This window comes from Pyxicephalus adspersus, chromosome 7 (genome assembly GCF_032062135.1).
Source record: "Pyxicephalus adspersus chromosome 7, UCB_Pads_2.0, whole genome shotgun sequence".
Lineage (NCBI taxonomy): Eukaryota > Metazoa > Chordata > Amphibia > Anura > Pyxicephalidae > Pyxicephalus > Pyxicephalus adspersus.
This window is the reverse complement of record NC_092864.1, coordinates 67,955,635-67,970,737: the sequence shown is the minus strand read 5'-3', so window position 1 is coordinate 67,970,737 and position 15,103 is coordinate 67,955,635. Positions and strand designations below refer to the sequence as shown.

Here is a 15,103-nt window from a genome sequence, read left to right as displayed (position 1 = left end):
AGTTCCCAAATAATATTTGTTGGGTGAGTATTGTGGTGTACCTGTACTTTTGTCCCTTACAGGGGTGTAAAACTCGAATACACAGGGCAAAAATTAAATACTTAGACCAAGTTGCGGGCCAAACTTGAAATTTATTGAACAAAATTAGGAAGTTTTTTCCCCTCAATAGATATAAAACCTTTTCATATGGAAACAAAGAGGTTTTGCTTGACATTCAATCTGGAACAAGCCTATAATAGAGAAAGAGGTCTAAGAATTAAAAAAAAAAATTATTTAAGAAAAAAATCTTGCCTCTTTCTCTATTTGTGACCCTCTGAGTTAAATTTCAAATGGGTTACTGTGCCAAGGAACACATTTAGATCAATCCACTGCATATTACTGCATTCTCATGTGTTCTTGTTTCTTCCTATTGAGATTATTTGTTTTACTTTGCCAGAGAATGCAATGTGAAACCCAATGAATTGCTGCATGCAATAGCTCTATAATAATTCCTGATTATTTCAACATTTTGTAATGAGCTTACCTATCAGTATAATCTCCATTGCGGGACCATGCATAGGCAGAGAGCTGTTCTATAAACGCGAGTGATGCCGCTACTACAATTCCCGGCATTACTTGCATCCATAGAACAGTCCAATGCGGGGCCACGCATAGGCCGCTAGTCTATTGACACGAGTGATGCTGGGAATCGTAGTAGCAGCATCACTCGCTGCAATCCCTAGTAGCCGCGGGCCAGCTGCAATTCATATTAAGAAATCTTTTAGGGGGCCAAAAAAAAGGACGTTTCGGGCCAGATTTGGCCCATGGGCTAGGGTTTGACACCCCTGCTTTACAGAGACACAATACACTACCTTTGTGGTGTTGTTTCCATCGTGCCACTATAACATGCTAGAATAACAGCACTGTCCTCCATCTAATGCCTCTTGTTAGCTGCCATATTGACAGCTCTGAGATTTTCCAACTGTGTTAATAATATTAAACTTTATTTTTAAAGATGAGGACCAACAGATGAGGACCGGAGAGAACGAAAGATTGGTCTAGCTGCAGCAATCATAATTATTTTTGGGTAGACTGTTTGGCTAATGGAAATCCAGACAAAAGGATGTTGCAGTAGTCGAGTTGAGAGATGATAACATTTGATATTTGTATGTCCTAGGAGTTTTGTGGTCTCTGGGAACAGAAAGGGGTGAACTTTATAAAAATTTCCACCCCAATCTGATCACTCTAGGGCGAGATATGTAAGCACGTATACACACATAGATCTTCAACCTCTTTATAAAGCCTATTTTGTACTTAATATTGTCTTTATTATATTGTCATCCTATGTTATATTAGCAACAGTTTTAGTAACATCTATCTCAAGGACCATGTCAAGACCAGCATTTGTTGTGGGTGAAATGTTCATCTTCCCCATGGTTGATCCACCAGCTTTGTGTTTTTAGAAACTACCCTTTATCATCTCTATCCTCCAAATCTGAAATCATGAAGACGGAACTCAACTAAAAACAAAAACATTATACTAACCTTTAATCCCACAGTTCCCTCAATGGCGCTGGTACTTCCCAGGATCCATCCCGCGTCGTCCTAGAATTCCTCTTTGTCCCAGCGCAGAGGAAGCTCCAGGCGCTTCCATCTTCTCTCTTCTATTCCGTCTTCTTCTATGGCCTTTTTTCTTTGTCACCCGATCTCTTACTGCGCATGCGTGAGATCGGCATCTCTTTCTCCTAGGAGGAAAAATTCCCCTTATGTGCATTAAAAAAAAAGGTGTTGCACCTAAATAAAAAAAAAACAAGAACAACATTTTTACTTTACGAAGAAGGGTTGTCTACAAATGTTGAGTTTAGGTACGCTTAGTAGTTAAGTCACTACTGAAGGTGTATATAAGAGCTCTTCTGTGGATGATTTGATAAATGAAGATATTATATTGTATAATAATTATTGTTGTTCAATGTATAATTATATGTACCATCTGTTATAGATACAATAACAATTTACTCTCCTAAGGAAGTAGCATTTGCTGTGAAACATAGAGAAAGTAGAGATAAAAGTGTGACCTGAAGTCCTTACGATATTTGATTGCTTCTTTTCTTCCTCAAAACAACAATTGTGGTGTCAGCAATATTTCCACAACGCTTCTATTTTTTCCCATGTGTGGGATTATTTTTTGCTTTTTTGATTTGAAGGCTATATTTTTATTTTATGTTGAAAGTCTATCTATTTTAACCTTTTTTGAAATAGAGTTAAACAAAAGACAGAACATACACAAGATTTTTTTGGCTAAATTATAATGTAAGAGTAATATTAAACCATAGTACAATGCAAATGGCATACTTTAAAGTGCGACATATAATTAATTAGGCAATTATCCCAGCCTCATCAAATTATGTGAGGTTGTTGGGATATTGTTCTATACAAATACTTCTATTAGAAAGATAAACCATTCTTATTTACACATGGGTGTGCGGAGTTACTTGAAAACTGTACACGTGTCATCCGTTTTTTTTTTTTTTTTACATCCGATGCGTTTCGCCTTAGCGGCTTCTTCAGGGAACTTGAGACAGATATACTATTGGTCGAAATCATATACAAGTAAGATAATGAACAAGGGTTGCATGTTTTCACATTAGAACAGAATATAAAAATTCATAGATAAATGCAAACATAATAATATAGGGTTCTCAAAAATTAACATATCAAAAGGTATGAATGACATAAGAAATATGTATATGTAAAATTATATCAACAAAGATTTACTGCGTGTAGTTTCGAGCTGAAAAAAACAGAAGCTTATTGTATGACTTTTTTTGTTTTTCCTTTTTTGATATAAAATAAAAATAGTTGCTTTTATAAAACTTTTTTTGATTTATGTGTAAGCCAAATTTAGAGTTCTAATTGATTTGGTTCCATAGAAACCTTTTATTGCTCTTCACTTCCAAATTTGGGATGTGTGATATTAACTGGTACAGCCTAAACCTCTAGGTCTTCCTATCCACACTAAAAAGTAAGGTGTTTTCATAACAGTTGGGTACTTACAGATGGCTCCCAGAGTTGATTAATAGGTGAGTCAATAGGAGGAATCAACACCATTTTTCACATACCCAGAAGTATTTTAGTTACCTTGATCAGTAGACAAACACAACTGGAGACTGGTAGAGGGATAGGCCATTAAGTGATCCTAGTTTTTTTTTATTGAATTAGTAAGTTCAGGTTCACTTTAAAGATTGTTAGTAATTATTTGCATGGAATGTGATCTGGGTAGTGTAGGAGTTGTACCTGGTAAATTCCTTCCCTGCATCTAGAGATTCAAATAGAGGAGAGTTTTTTTTAAAGCTGAACTCAAGGCAGATATAAATACAACAATGCTGTTAAATTTTATTTTAAAAAAAAATAAAGAATACTTTAAGTGCATTGGCCACAGTTTCCCCAACTGAGTTAGTAAGTACTAGCCACTATAACCCAACTATATATCAGTTTAAACTTTTAAATAAAATCTTATACCTTCTTGGGTGCTATAAATACTTTAAAGTGTTTGTTGTTATTCCTTACACTTAAAATAAGTACAAGAAAGATTTAAGTGATATTACTGAATTTGTGCACATATCAGTGACAGAAGACTTTTATATCAGGTATTGTGTATATAAATGACATCACATTACCCAAAATCCTTTGAAGTCATGTAAACCTAAACCAAAGTGGCAAGTTTCCATTTAAACTATGACATATTATCCACTACGTGAACTTCCCATGGTTACCTTTTTTCATCATTGTTCTTCTTTTATCTACAGTAAACTGTACATTTCCAACAATACTGACTTGTAATGAGGACATTTAATCTGTTTGTAACAATAGATGGGTTTTGCTTGTTGTTCTAACAGGTGTGTCTACAAATAGACCATCATAGCCAACAGCAGATATGTAACACAAAACTTTCAGGATTTCAGATGTAAAAGTTAGGAGAAGAAACAAGAGGAATAGAACAAAGCCAACTAAAAGTTTATCTTGTTAATATTTATAAATTGATCGTGCTGTAAACTTTTCAGTTTAAATAAAGGAACCACCAATTTAACCGCCTAGAATTGTAAAAAATTAAAGAGAATCATTTTTTCTTTTGATTTTTTACCTAGTTCTTTTTTTAGGCAGATCCTTAAATCTTAAATTACCAGTGGGCATTATTTTTACTTATGTTTCTTAAACTGAAAAGACCAAACAGAAGCATTTATATTCTTTACAGGGCTTTCGGGTATTATACAACACAAAGTGTAATGTATATGTTATGTATTATATTATACAAAGGGTAATGTACCTTGGATGTAAATCTTAGATGTGTTCAGGCCATATATATGATTACATAAGGATGCAGGTCAGTGTACTTCTAACATTTACTAATATGTGAATGCATCTAAATATTTTTTGTAGTTTAATGTAGCAGATACATATTTCCTAAAATCGACATATTTCCGACATATTTCCTAAAATCGACAAGCAGTATCTGCTACAGGAGGACTTGAAATTAACACTAAGGCTACGTACACATGTGCAATAATTGTCCTTAGAAAACGAATGATTAACGACCAATCAATGATTGAATTGAATGATTGTATTGTGCACAATTCTGTACATGCTGAAAGAATATGATCCTTCAAATATAATCCACCAATAATGTACACACGCTAGATACGATGGTTTGAACGACGCAGGAAGTGACATGTACCGGAGAATATGTTTTATAGAACGATCTCTGAACCTTTGTACACGCAATAGATAGCGAACGATCGTCACCCAGTTAGATCCATGGGACGTTCGTTCATTTCCAGCGACATTCCTCGTTCATCGGCTTCGTCGTGCACTTTTTTTGTTAGCGATTATTGGACGATCGGTCGTTAGTCATTCGTTTCCAACGATAATTATTGCATGTGTGTACGTAGCCTTAGACCCTTAAAATTTGCAATGCTAAAAATGACCTACTAAACTACTAAAGGCAGAATGGTTAGGTGAAAAATTAGAATCCATTCATGTTTTATGGATCACCCAGCTTCACTTCTGAAAGTGTATTCCTTCCAGCCTTGGAGAACTTAATAAATCAGGGTCATTATGTTAGCACCAGCCATGCATTTAGTATGATGCTTCCAATGTAAATAAAGCTTTGGTTTATTCCTTGTGTAAATTACTTTCAAAATACACTTGCTCTTACGCATGCGCATCCGATTGCTCCCTGTAAAGCTTGTGTTAGCTCTGGAAATGTACTTTCTGTTTAAATATTTTCAAAAGTATTACAAAGTAAAAGTATTATTATTTTGCCCATTTTAGACCTAAAGTTATTTGCATTTTCCCCATTATTAAAAAAATCACATTAGTCATTGGTCACTACTTTTTGGTTTACAAGACGTTTATTGTCCCGCAGAATGGTAAAATAGTAAAATTACATATCATATAGGTGTTGGATAAAAGGCATATAAAGCCATGCATTTGTTGGTAGGTTTAACTTTTACAGTAAGAGTAATATCTCAATAACAGGTTTGTCATATACACCCAAAAAGTCAGCATATATTTCAATGTTCTACCTGTTAAACTGGCAGCTAGTTGATAGAGATTTGGTGTATTCATTGTAAATGTAAATTGTGTGTATGTTTTAGGGTAGGGGGCAATAAAACGTTATTTACTATTGTTAATTAATAATGGACTCTGGAGTCTGCGCACTAGACTAAATATCCAATGCCCAATAAAAGTGCTATGGCTCCAGTCCCAACCCTAATCAACACTGGTAGGATGGAAAGTCAGTGCATTTTCAGAGGAAGTTTGCTTACTAGCTGTTGTAATTATTTCAGCCGGTATGTCAGCTCAATTACCTTTGCATGATGTATTCATATCCTGCACATAAATAATAGGGTTTGAGATCTACTTCTATCCCAAAGGGAGTATACGTGTGAGCCACCCTCTTTGTAAAATGTACAACGTGAGAAGTTAAGTAGGAGAGAAAGAAAGAGGTTAAAGGTTCTAGGTCAGGGGTGTCAAACTCTGGCCCGCGGGCCAAATCTGACCCGCAACGTCCTTTTTTTGGCCCCCAAAGGAATCCTAAATATGAATTGCAGCTGGCCCGCCACTGCATTGAAATAACGCCGCTACTACAATTTCCGCCACCACTCGCATCTATAGACCAGCGGGCTCTCTGCCTATGTGTGGCCCCGCATTGGACTGTTTTATTGATGCAGGGAATTGTAGTAGCGGTGCTATCTCAGTGAAGAGGGAGTTCCAGCTACTCATAAGCTTCACATTGGACTGTTTTCTTGACGCAGGGAATTGTCATAGCGGTGCTATTTAAGTTTCAAGTTTGGCCCGCGACTTTATCTAAGTTTTTAATTTTGGCAGTTTGACACCCCTGCTCTGGATTTTTTCAAGTTAATTATGTATTGACATATTTCATATTGATACACAATTATACAATAATTATTTCAAACATACAGAAATTGTATATCCCCTGTTCTGCTAATAGTCACAGAACTAGGATAATAATTGCTTAACAGAGTATGCGCTACCACAAGAGGTTTGGTACGACTGTGTTTCCGTTTAGGCCCCAACGCGTTTCGCCTTGACTAGGCTTCCTCAGGGGTACATTACTATATACAAATATTGGTATTTCAGAGATGACTCATACTGGTAATGATGTTTTTTTAAATGAGATTCCAGCTGAGAGTACTGAGGGTTGTGTAGAAATCAATAAAGACATGGGTATTATACATTAGGTTTCCAGGAATCTCAAAAGTAAGTTTAATCAAATCATCCAGTGTACATTTGGTTGGTAAGTTTCCAGCTACATTGAGCTAGGACAAACTTGAAATAACATAGACCCTCCAACCTCTTTCTTTCTCTCCTACTTAACTTCTCACATTGTATATCCTGCACATGTTCGAGTTTGAAGCCTTAGTTTGGTGATTGCTCTTTGTGACAGATTTACTAGTTGACATGATTTAACATGTCTGTCACAATTTGTTTGAAAAGTAGTGTGAACTTCTCTGTTTCCCGTTGCATGTCTGATCTGCCAGAAGTTTTCATCTCCTTCATAGGCTTTTGCTAACTTTTGTGTAGGGTAAATGCAATTTATTGAGACATTTGTTACGCACACACAATTCTCTCATTTTGTAACAATCACAAATCACATAGTCTCTGGCTAAATTTCTGCCTGCTGCAAACTGTTCATTTAGTAGATTTATTCTTAGGGGTCTATTTATATTTATATTTTACTTGCAAATCCACATTTTCAGCTTGGACCCATTTTAAAAAATGTGTTTTTATAATTTCATATTTAGTTTTATAACTTAAGACTAACTTAAGGAACATAAAACTTGGGTGTAAACTGAATGACAACTTTTACAAAGAGACTCCTCAATATTCTGTTATTGGGATTGAATTGGGGGTCATAAATTCTATATATAATAATAATAAAATTATATTTAAATACTGTGAACAATACACAGAGCAACACCCGGCAATAAACTGCCAACCTTGATTTTTAGATTAGACTCTGTGTGGATAGGATGTGAGTTTGATATCCAGGGCTGATCTGAGTTTTAGGAAATGCTGTCAGTGGCATCTTGGTACAAAATGCAGGATTGAGAGAACTGTGTCTCCAGCTGCATACCTTCCACTACAGCACCCAAAACATTTGTCCACCATTAGTGTTATTATTATTGGGGTGTAAAACACATTTTTAAGAACTCTTTTCAACTTTACTACCATTTAAGCCAAGCATATGTTAGGCTACGTACACACGTACAATAATTATTGGAAACGAATGACTAATGACCAATCGTCCGATAATTGATAACAAAAAAAGTGCACAACAACGCCGATGAACGAGGAATGTCGCTGGAAACGAATGACTGTCCCGGCGGATCTGATTGGGCAACAATCGTTCGCTATCTATTGTGTGTACCGTCGTTCAGTGATCGTGGAGTGTTCTGTGATGCACTTTCTCCGGTACACGTCACTTCCTGCATCGTTCAAATGATTGTATCCAGTGTGTGTATATTACGCCGATTATATTTGAACGAACATATTGTTTCAACATGTGCACAATACGATCGTTCAAAAAATAATCATGCATTTTCGTTTATCAGTCATTAATTGTTTGTTTTATTATGATAGGTATTGCACTTGTATGTAGCCTTAGTATTAAATAGCAGCATGGTGACTCTATGGTAGCACTCTTGCCTTTGCAGTGCTAGATCCCAGGTTCGAATCTTGGCCAGGACTCTATGTGCATTGAGTTTGCAGGTTCTCATGTATCTGTGTGGGTTTTCTCCCACATCAGTGAGGTTGGCTTCCCCCTAAAATTGTCTTTGGGCTGTATTAATGACATATCACTATGGTAGGGACATTGGATTATGAACCCCTTCGAGGGACAGCTAGTGACATGACTATGGACTTTGTACAGCGTGGCATAATATGATGGTGCTATATAAATACTGTAGTATAATAATAATAATAATAATAATAATAATAAACAGACAGCATGGTGGCTCAGGGGTTAGCACACCAGCCTTCGCAGTGCTAGGACCCAGGTTCAAATCCCAGCCAGGACACTATCTGCATGGAGTTTGCAGGTTGTCTGTGTGGGTTTCCTCCCACATCCGAAAAACATGCAGTTAGGTTAATTGGCTTCCCCCTAAATTGACCATAGACTACATTAATGACATATGACTATAGTAGGGATATTAGATTGTGAGCTCCTTGGAGGGACAGTTAGTGACATGACTATGGACTTTGTACAGCACTGCATAATATGATGGTGCTATATAAATACTGTATAATAATAACAGTACAATTGCTCCACCCTGCACAGTGGATGACATTAAACTGAAGCAATGACAAGGAGGAAAGTAGCAAAGCTTTACTTTCTGCTGCAATTTATACAGGTAAACAGAAGAAAGTCTACAAGGAATGTATACATAAAGACAACTGTCAAAAATAATTGACGTTCTTTGTTCCGTATCAATGGCAAGTATGTTCAGATCTGTTTTTTGTATTGGAGTTGCAGCACACAGCCCAAACTGCTCAGCAACAAAAATAAAACAAATAGCTCCCATGGAGCTGGACCCTTCTCCTTTTACAGGTGATTGATAAATATAATCCCTGGGTAGATCTACCTGTTTTCAGAAGAACATTGTGCACAAAGTCTCTCCTGATTGGTTGGCAATAACTTTTTAAGTCAGCAGCTGACTTTTATCACATAGCTTGCTGTATTCCAGAGGAGCTCCCCCACCTCTTTAATCACAGCATTTGTTTATGAGGTTTGACAGCCCTTAGGAAGGAAGAATGTTTATAAAATCTAATTTGTAATTTTATGCAGCAGCATGCTTGGACTTTCCTAGCCAAGTATTAGTTATTTATGGACTTCTGGAATTTTTAAAGATATTTAGATAAAATAGTATTGTTACTTCCGTTATAAATAATAAATGTCACAACTGTTTTATGGTTACGGGTTGTTCTGTGTATTTATTTATTAAAACTTATTTCTTTATGTTGTTAGGAGGTGTTGGTTGCAGTTCTGTGTTTTACACCTACTGCGGTGGTCATGCTGAAGGCCATATTGCGGGGAAAGTTGTAGCAGGTTTATGTGCAGAAAAGGCAAAGTAATGCCGGGAAAGCATGAGCTGGAAATGAGGTTACTTTAATAAGATGTACTTAGCAAGATTAAAGGTAACAAAAAAGGTGATTTTATATTCTGTTTGAATATTCAATCATGTACTTTGCTTGCAGAATAGGATATTATTAGTTGGATTACTATTATTACTAAACAGTATTTATATAGCACCAACATATTACGCAGCACTGTACATTAAATAGGGGTTGCAAATGACAGACAGATACAGACTGACACAGGAGGAGGAGAGGACCCTGCCCCAAGGAGCTTACAATCTAGGAGGTGGGTTAAGTATCACACAATAGGAGGGGGGATATGGAATGGTGGGTAAGTAGTAAGCTTTTTAAGAGACAGAATAAGGCAGGTAGGCAAGTTTGAAAAAATGGATTTTGAGTTTTCTTTTAAAGTTTCAGAAAGTAGGAGCAAGCCGAATAGGACGAGGAAGACCATTCCAGAGAGTGGGGGCAGCTCTAGAAAAGTCTTGGAGCCGTGCGTATGAGGAGGTTATGAGTGAGGAAGTCTATAATAGGTCATTGGAGGAGCGAAGAGAGCGACTAGGGGAGTATTTTTCAATCAGGGTACAATCACATCAACTGATCCTAATTGTGATCCACAAATCTATTTTGATCTTCCGGTCTGTTGTGGTGTGTCAATATTGTGTTGTGTGTTGAGTTAGAGCCACCCTCTGATGTACTGCAGGTATGCATGGTATGTTGCCACTTAAAATAAATAGCACTGCACCACATTTGCAATTATTTGTTGCAGTACTAGTCATTTTCAGGGACATCCCAACATACTATGGTAACAAGCTTATGGTACAAATTCATTGGGGATGCAATGCAAGCCAACGGATAGGTCTGAATGGGTCCAATGAACACCATAAATGTTTTTTTTAATATTTTATTTTTCAGAGTACAAAAAAATGAATTTAATCATAGTCAAAAGCAAAGACTTAACAAACAATAGAAAAAAAAGTAAAATACAGTAGTTAAAAAAATATAGTTTAGAGGATAAATTAAAAAAGAACATTTGTACGAGGTTTGGGGAAACTTGGATTTTTATTACACAGTATTTATATAGCGCCAACATATTATACAGCACTGTACAAAGTCTTTAGCCATGTCACTAGCTGTCCCTCAAATGGGCTCACAATCTAATGTCCCTACCATAGTCATGTCATTATTACAATCTAAGGTAAATGTGGGGGGAAGCCAATTAACCTAATTGCATGTTTTTGGAATGTGGGAGGAAACTGGAGTACCCAGAGGAAACACACACAGACACGTGGAGAGCCTGCAAACTCCATGCAGATAGTGTCCTGGCTGAGATTTGAACCTGGGACCCAGCGCTGCAAACCAGTGCTAACCATTGAGCCACTGTGGTGCCCAAGTTGTGTCCAAAGGGCCTCAGGTAAAATAGCTTTGCTTTTGCCTTTCACATATAAAACAACAGATTTTCAAAGAATACAATCATAAATATTAAATAAATCCAAAAGAAAATCAATCAATGGAACCCCCCCCCCACACACACACTCACTAATGTTCTCACAGTCTGGATGTGCTATTGTGCTTCTGTTTCCTTCTTCCGACACGTTTCACAAGCACTGCTTCAGGGGACAGAAACCATGACGGATCCATTACCTAAACACTCTTTCTGTCTTATCACCTATATGAATGTTAATTTCTAATGTTTTATTGAATCCTATCAAATCTAAAAATGTGTTCCCCAAAAGGCCTTCATAAGACCTAATACAAAGTATGTAACATATATTATTATTATATATGATTATTCTAATTTAAAATGAACTTTCATTATTTTACAATAAAACCATTTGAACTTTAAATTTAAGGCGGAACTAAACCATAAAAGAATTGTGAGCAGTCAGGCATGCTATGTCTCTTCTATTATATAGGTAACTTAGCTGCCTTTTTGCAATCTTCTCGGTAATGTACAATGAGTTGTGTGTACAGCTTAGTGTACGATTCTGGCTTGGCGAATGCTCCTGCGCATGCAATCTGGCCAGGCCAATCAAGATGGCAGAAAAGCCTGAAGCCCAGGTAATACAGAGATGGAGGGGAGTTCAGTTCCACTGTAAATACCTCCAATGAGTATGAAGTCTGTGAAGTGCAGATCTCGGATATAACTCTACTTCTGTTTATTAACCTCATGGGCGGTAACCCCTAATGTGACTCGGGGTAAAAAAAACAGCTGATAGCGTTAACCCTGAGCCACACTTGGGGTAGAAAAGTAACGAAAAAAACCTGGCTCCATGGGCGTCCTTCAGTGTCCTGCCGGTTGGATCCCATCCTCGGGCCGCGTCCTCTTCCTCCGATCTGTCCCCCGGTCAGTGCGCTGACGTTCCTCGGGAGTTTCTAGTGACGTCGGTGCGTGCGAAAGAGCGAGGCGGGAAATTCTAGATATTTTGTATTGGATCCAATACATTTTAATTATTACATTATTTATGCTACTGTACAGGTATATTACAGGTTTCAGTATTTTTGATTTATTTATCCACCCTTGTTTTTTGTGTTTTTTATTTAAAGTTTATTATTAAATTTAATAAATATTGGGCATATATGAGTTATACCTAAGAATTAAAATAATGTAAAATAAATTTTCATGAAAGACAATGTACTGCTTTTAGACATATAAAACCAGGACAGAAATAAACTGTCCAGGAGGTTAAAAAAACAAATTTTGTCTGGCTACATCTATAACTGAATAATGAGCATCTGATAAAATGAAACCTTATGTGATAATCATTCTAAAAATACTAAAGATTAACACTAATAAATAAATACTGATAAATAAATAAAAAAGAACCAAATATCAATTACTGCCTGCAGAACAGAATAAGACTTTATCGTCTATTGTGTTTCTATTTGCTTCCTACAACACGTTTCATCACTTCAGCTTCTTCAGGGGACGGAGACAATGACAGCCATACTGTAAATGTTACAAATTAAGAATGATAGTTTGAGCTGCTCCGGGAACATGAAAAGAAATCATCCGATGAGGACATGTGAACCCATTGCACTATTGGAGAAGGGAAATCACCTGTCCTTATTTTTTTTATTATTTTATTATTTTTATTACGTTCATTAATTTTTTTCCTAATAAACCACCTGCCTGATCCTTTATTCTGTAAAGTGGGATTTTTGCTCCACTTCAATTATGTCACTAATTTTGGCACGGATGAAATAAATTCAAAGAAACCCAAAAAAAAGTTATCATGGGGTGACAATGCTGCTCCTCCATAGATACAGTACACCTAGTGAGCGTTGTCCAGCTAGGAAATAGCCATTATCATTAGGTGAAAATGGGAAAAGCTGAAGGAAGAAAACCAATGCAGCCAGCACATCCCAGGACTGAGATGTAAAATTGAACAATTTTTGGGTTTCTACTTTGTGCCACCTCAGCCTGCAGTACCCAGTCAGTATCCGCTTGGGGGCGCTGTGTACTCGGCCCGTGGACCATGTGTAGGCGGGATATTCGCACATAGGTGGATGAGGAGGGATATTCGCCCCGTACCTCTCCCAATACCGGCCTCTCCCTAGGACAGCCTGAGGGAGCCGGAGGAAGTGCTGCCTCTCCATTCATACTGCGGCTGCCGAGGGACAGAAACTTTGTGTGTTCCTTGTGTCTGGATTGGCTGGGAACTCTGGGAACTTTATGTGTGGGGATTCATACAACACGTCTGGATACAATAGGAGTGTATAGGAGATATCCCGAGAGGTACGAGGAGCGCTATGTGTTAGAATATAATGCTGTGTGTTATATTATAATGCTGTGTGTTGTGTGTTATATTATACTGCTGTGTGTTATAACATATTATAAGGCTGTGTGTTATATTCTATTATAGTGCTGTGTGTTATATTATAATATAGTGCTGTGTGTTATATTCTATTATAGTGCTGTGTGTTTTAATATAGTGCTATGTGTTATAGTGCTGTGTGTTATATTTTATTATAGTGCTGTGTGTTATATTTTATTATAGTGCTGTGTGTTATATTCTATTATAGTGTTGTGTGTTATATTATAATATAGTGCTGTGTGTTATATTATATTATAGTGCTGTGTGTGTTGTATTATAATATACTGCTGTGTGTTATATTATATTATACTGTATGTGTGTAATATTACAGTGTTGTGTGTTATATTCTATTATCATGCTGTGTGTGTTATATTATAGTGCTATGTCTTATATTATATTATAGTTCTGTGTGTTATAGTGCTGTGTGTTATATTATAATGATGTGAGTGTTATATTCTATTATAGTGTTGTGTGATATATTATTGTGCTGTGTGTGTTAGTTTCTATTATTGTGCTGTGTGTTGTGTTCTATTATAGTGCTGTGTGTATTGTGGTCTGCACGTGTCTGGTTGTATAGACCCCCAGGCTGTACAGAGGTGAGCCCTGCCTTTGTCTCATTATCCAGACATCAGGGGGTTAAACCCAGACACAGCATGGAGTTCTGATGAATCCAAAGGAGTTTTTGGGGGTTATTTCTGCTGGATTTATATTGTACAATACAGAACCCTGCCTGGGATTGGATAGCAATGTCTGTTACATACTAACCCAGATGGCAGAAAAGGGAGATTGCAGTATCCAGAAAGTCTATTATATACTGTATATACTTACCTCCTATTGGTTAATATTGATGGTCGAATTTATCACATGATCACAGAGAACGTGGTGGGGTCATTGTCCCCCTATCCTAAACCCTCTGGTTACATTGTAATTGTCACCCAGGGTAAAGATTTGCTGCTTCCCTTGTAGAAATCTTAGAGGCCAACTCATACACAATGTAATATGATTTATACATTTACATGGAATAATTATATGCTATTAACCTTTACAAGTGTACAAGTCACACGTGTCTATAAATGATAATGAGATTTTATTATACATCATTTTGTATTTATGGCTTTTTCTTCAAGCTTCACTGACAACTTTTTACTGCTTTTTAACGGTTTTGTTTTATAGTTCTTTGGCATTTATAAATCTGATGGGAAAAAAAAGTTTTTTTCTTTTGACATTGCTTTGAAATGCACTAAACCAGACTGGCAAGGAGTTACATACCTAGCATTGTATGCGTCTTATCTTGTATTTTTCATCAGACCTGTAGCTGTTTTATACTCTTTCCGCCATATGATAGAATGCTACATTTCAGCATGAGCTGGATTACTTGTTACGTTCCAAAGATCCACAGCAGGATTGGCTCATGAGATGTGGGATGACGTGAAGGGCTTGCCTGTCTTTTTATCCTACGCCTCTGGTAAAAGAGGGTTGTAAACCAAATATGGGCCTTTGGGTCCTGTACTTCCAGGGAACCTAAATGTAATTATTCTTTTTAGGTCTTATGAATTGTGTGTTTCCAAACCAAACCTTGCTGCATTTGTCCACAATGTCATATTGTCCAGTGTTCTCCCCAGACCCTTTTAGGTGGGCACACCACCCGG

At 36.9% G+C, this 15,103-nt stretch overlaps 1 protein-coding gene across 1 annotated transcript in view; it reads left to right on the top strand.

The window, feature by feature from the left end:
* The first annotated feature begins 13,189 nt into the window (after nt 1-13,189).
* The window catches only part of MYO1B (myosin IB), a 117,341-nt gene continuing 115,427 nt past the window's right edge, over nt 13,190-15,103 (top strand). Inside the window, exon 1 of the mRNA XM_072419158.1 lies at nt 13,190-13,375. The gene's annotated coding sequence lies outside the window, so the exon portion shown is untranslated. The remainder of the gene's footprint in view (nt 13,376-15,103) is intronic.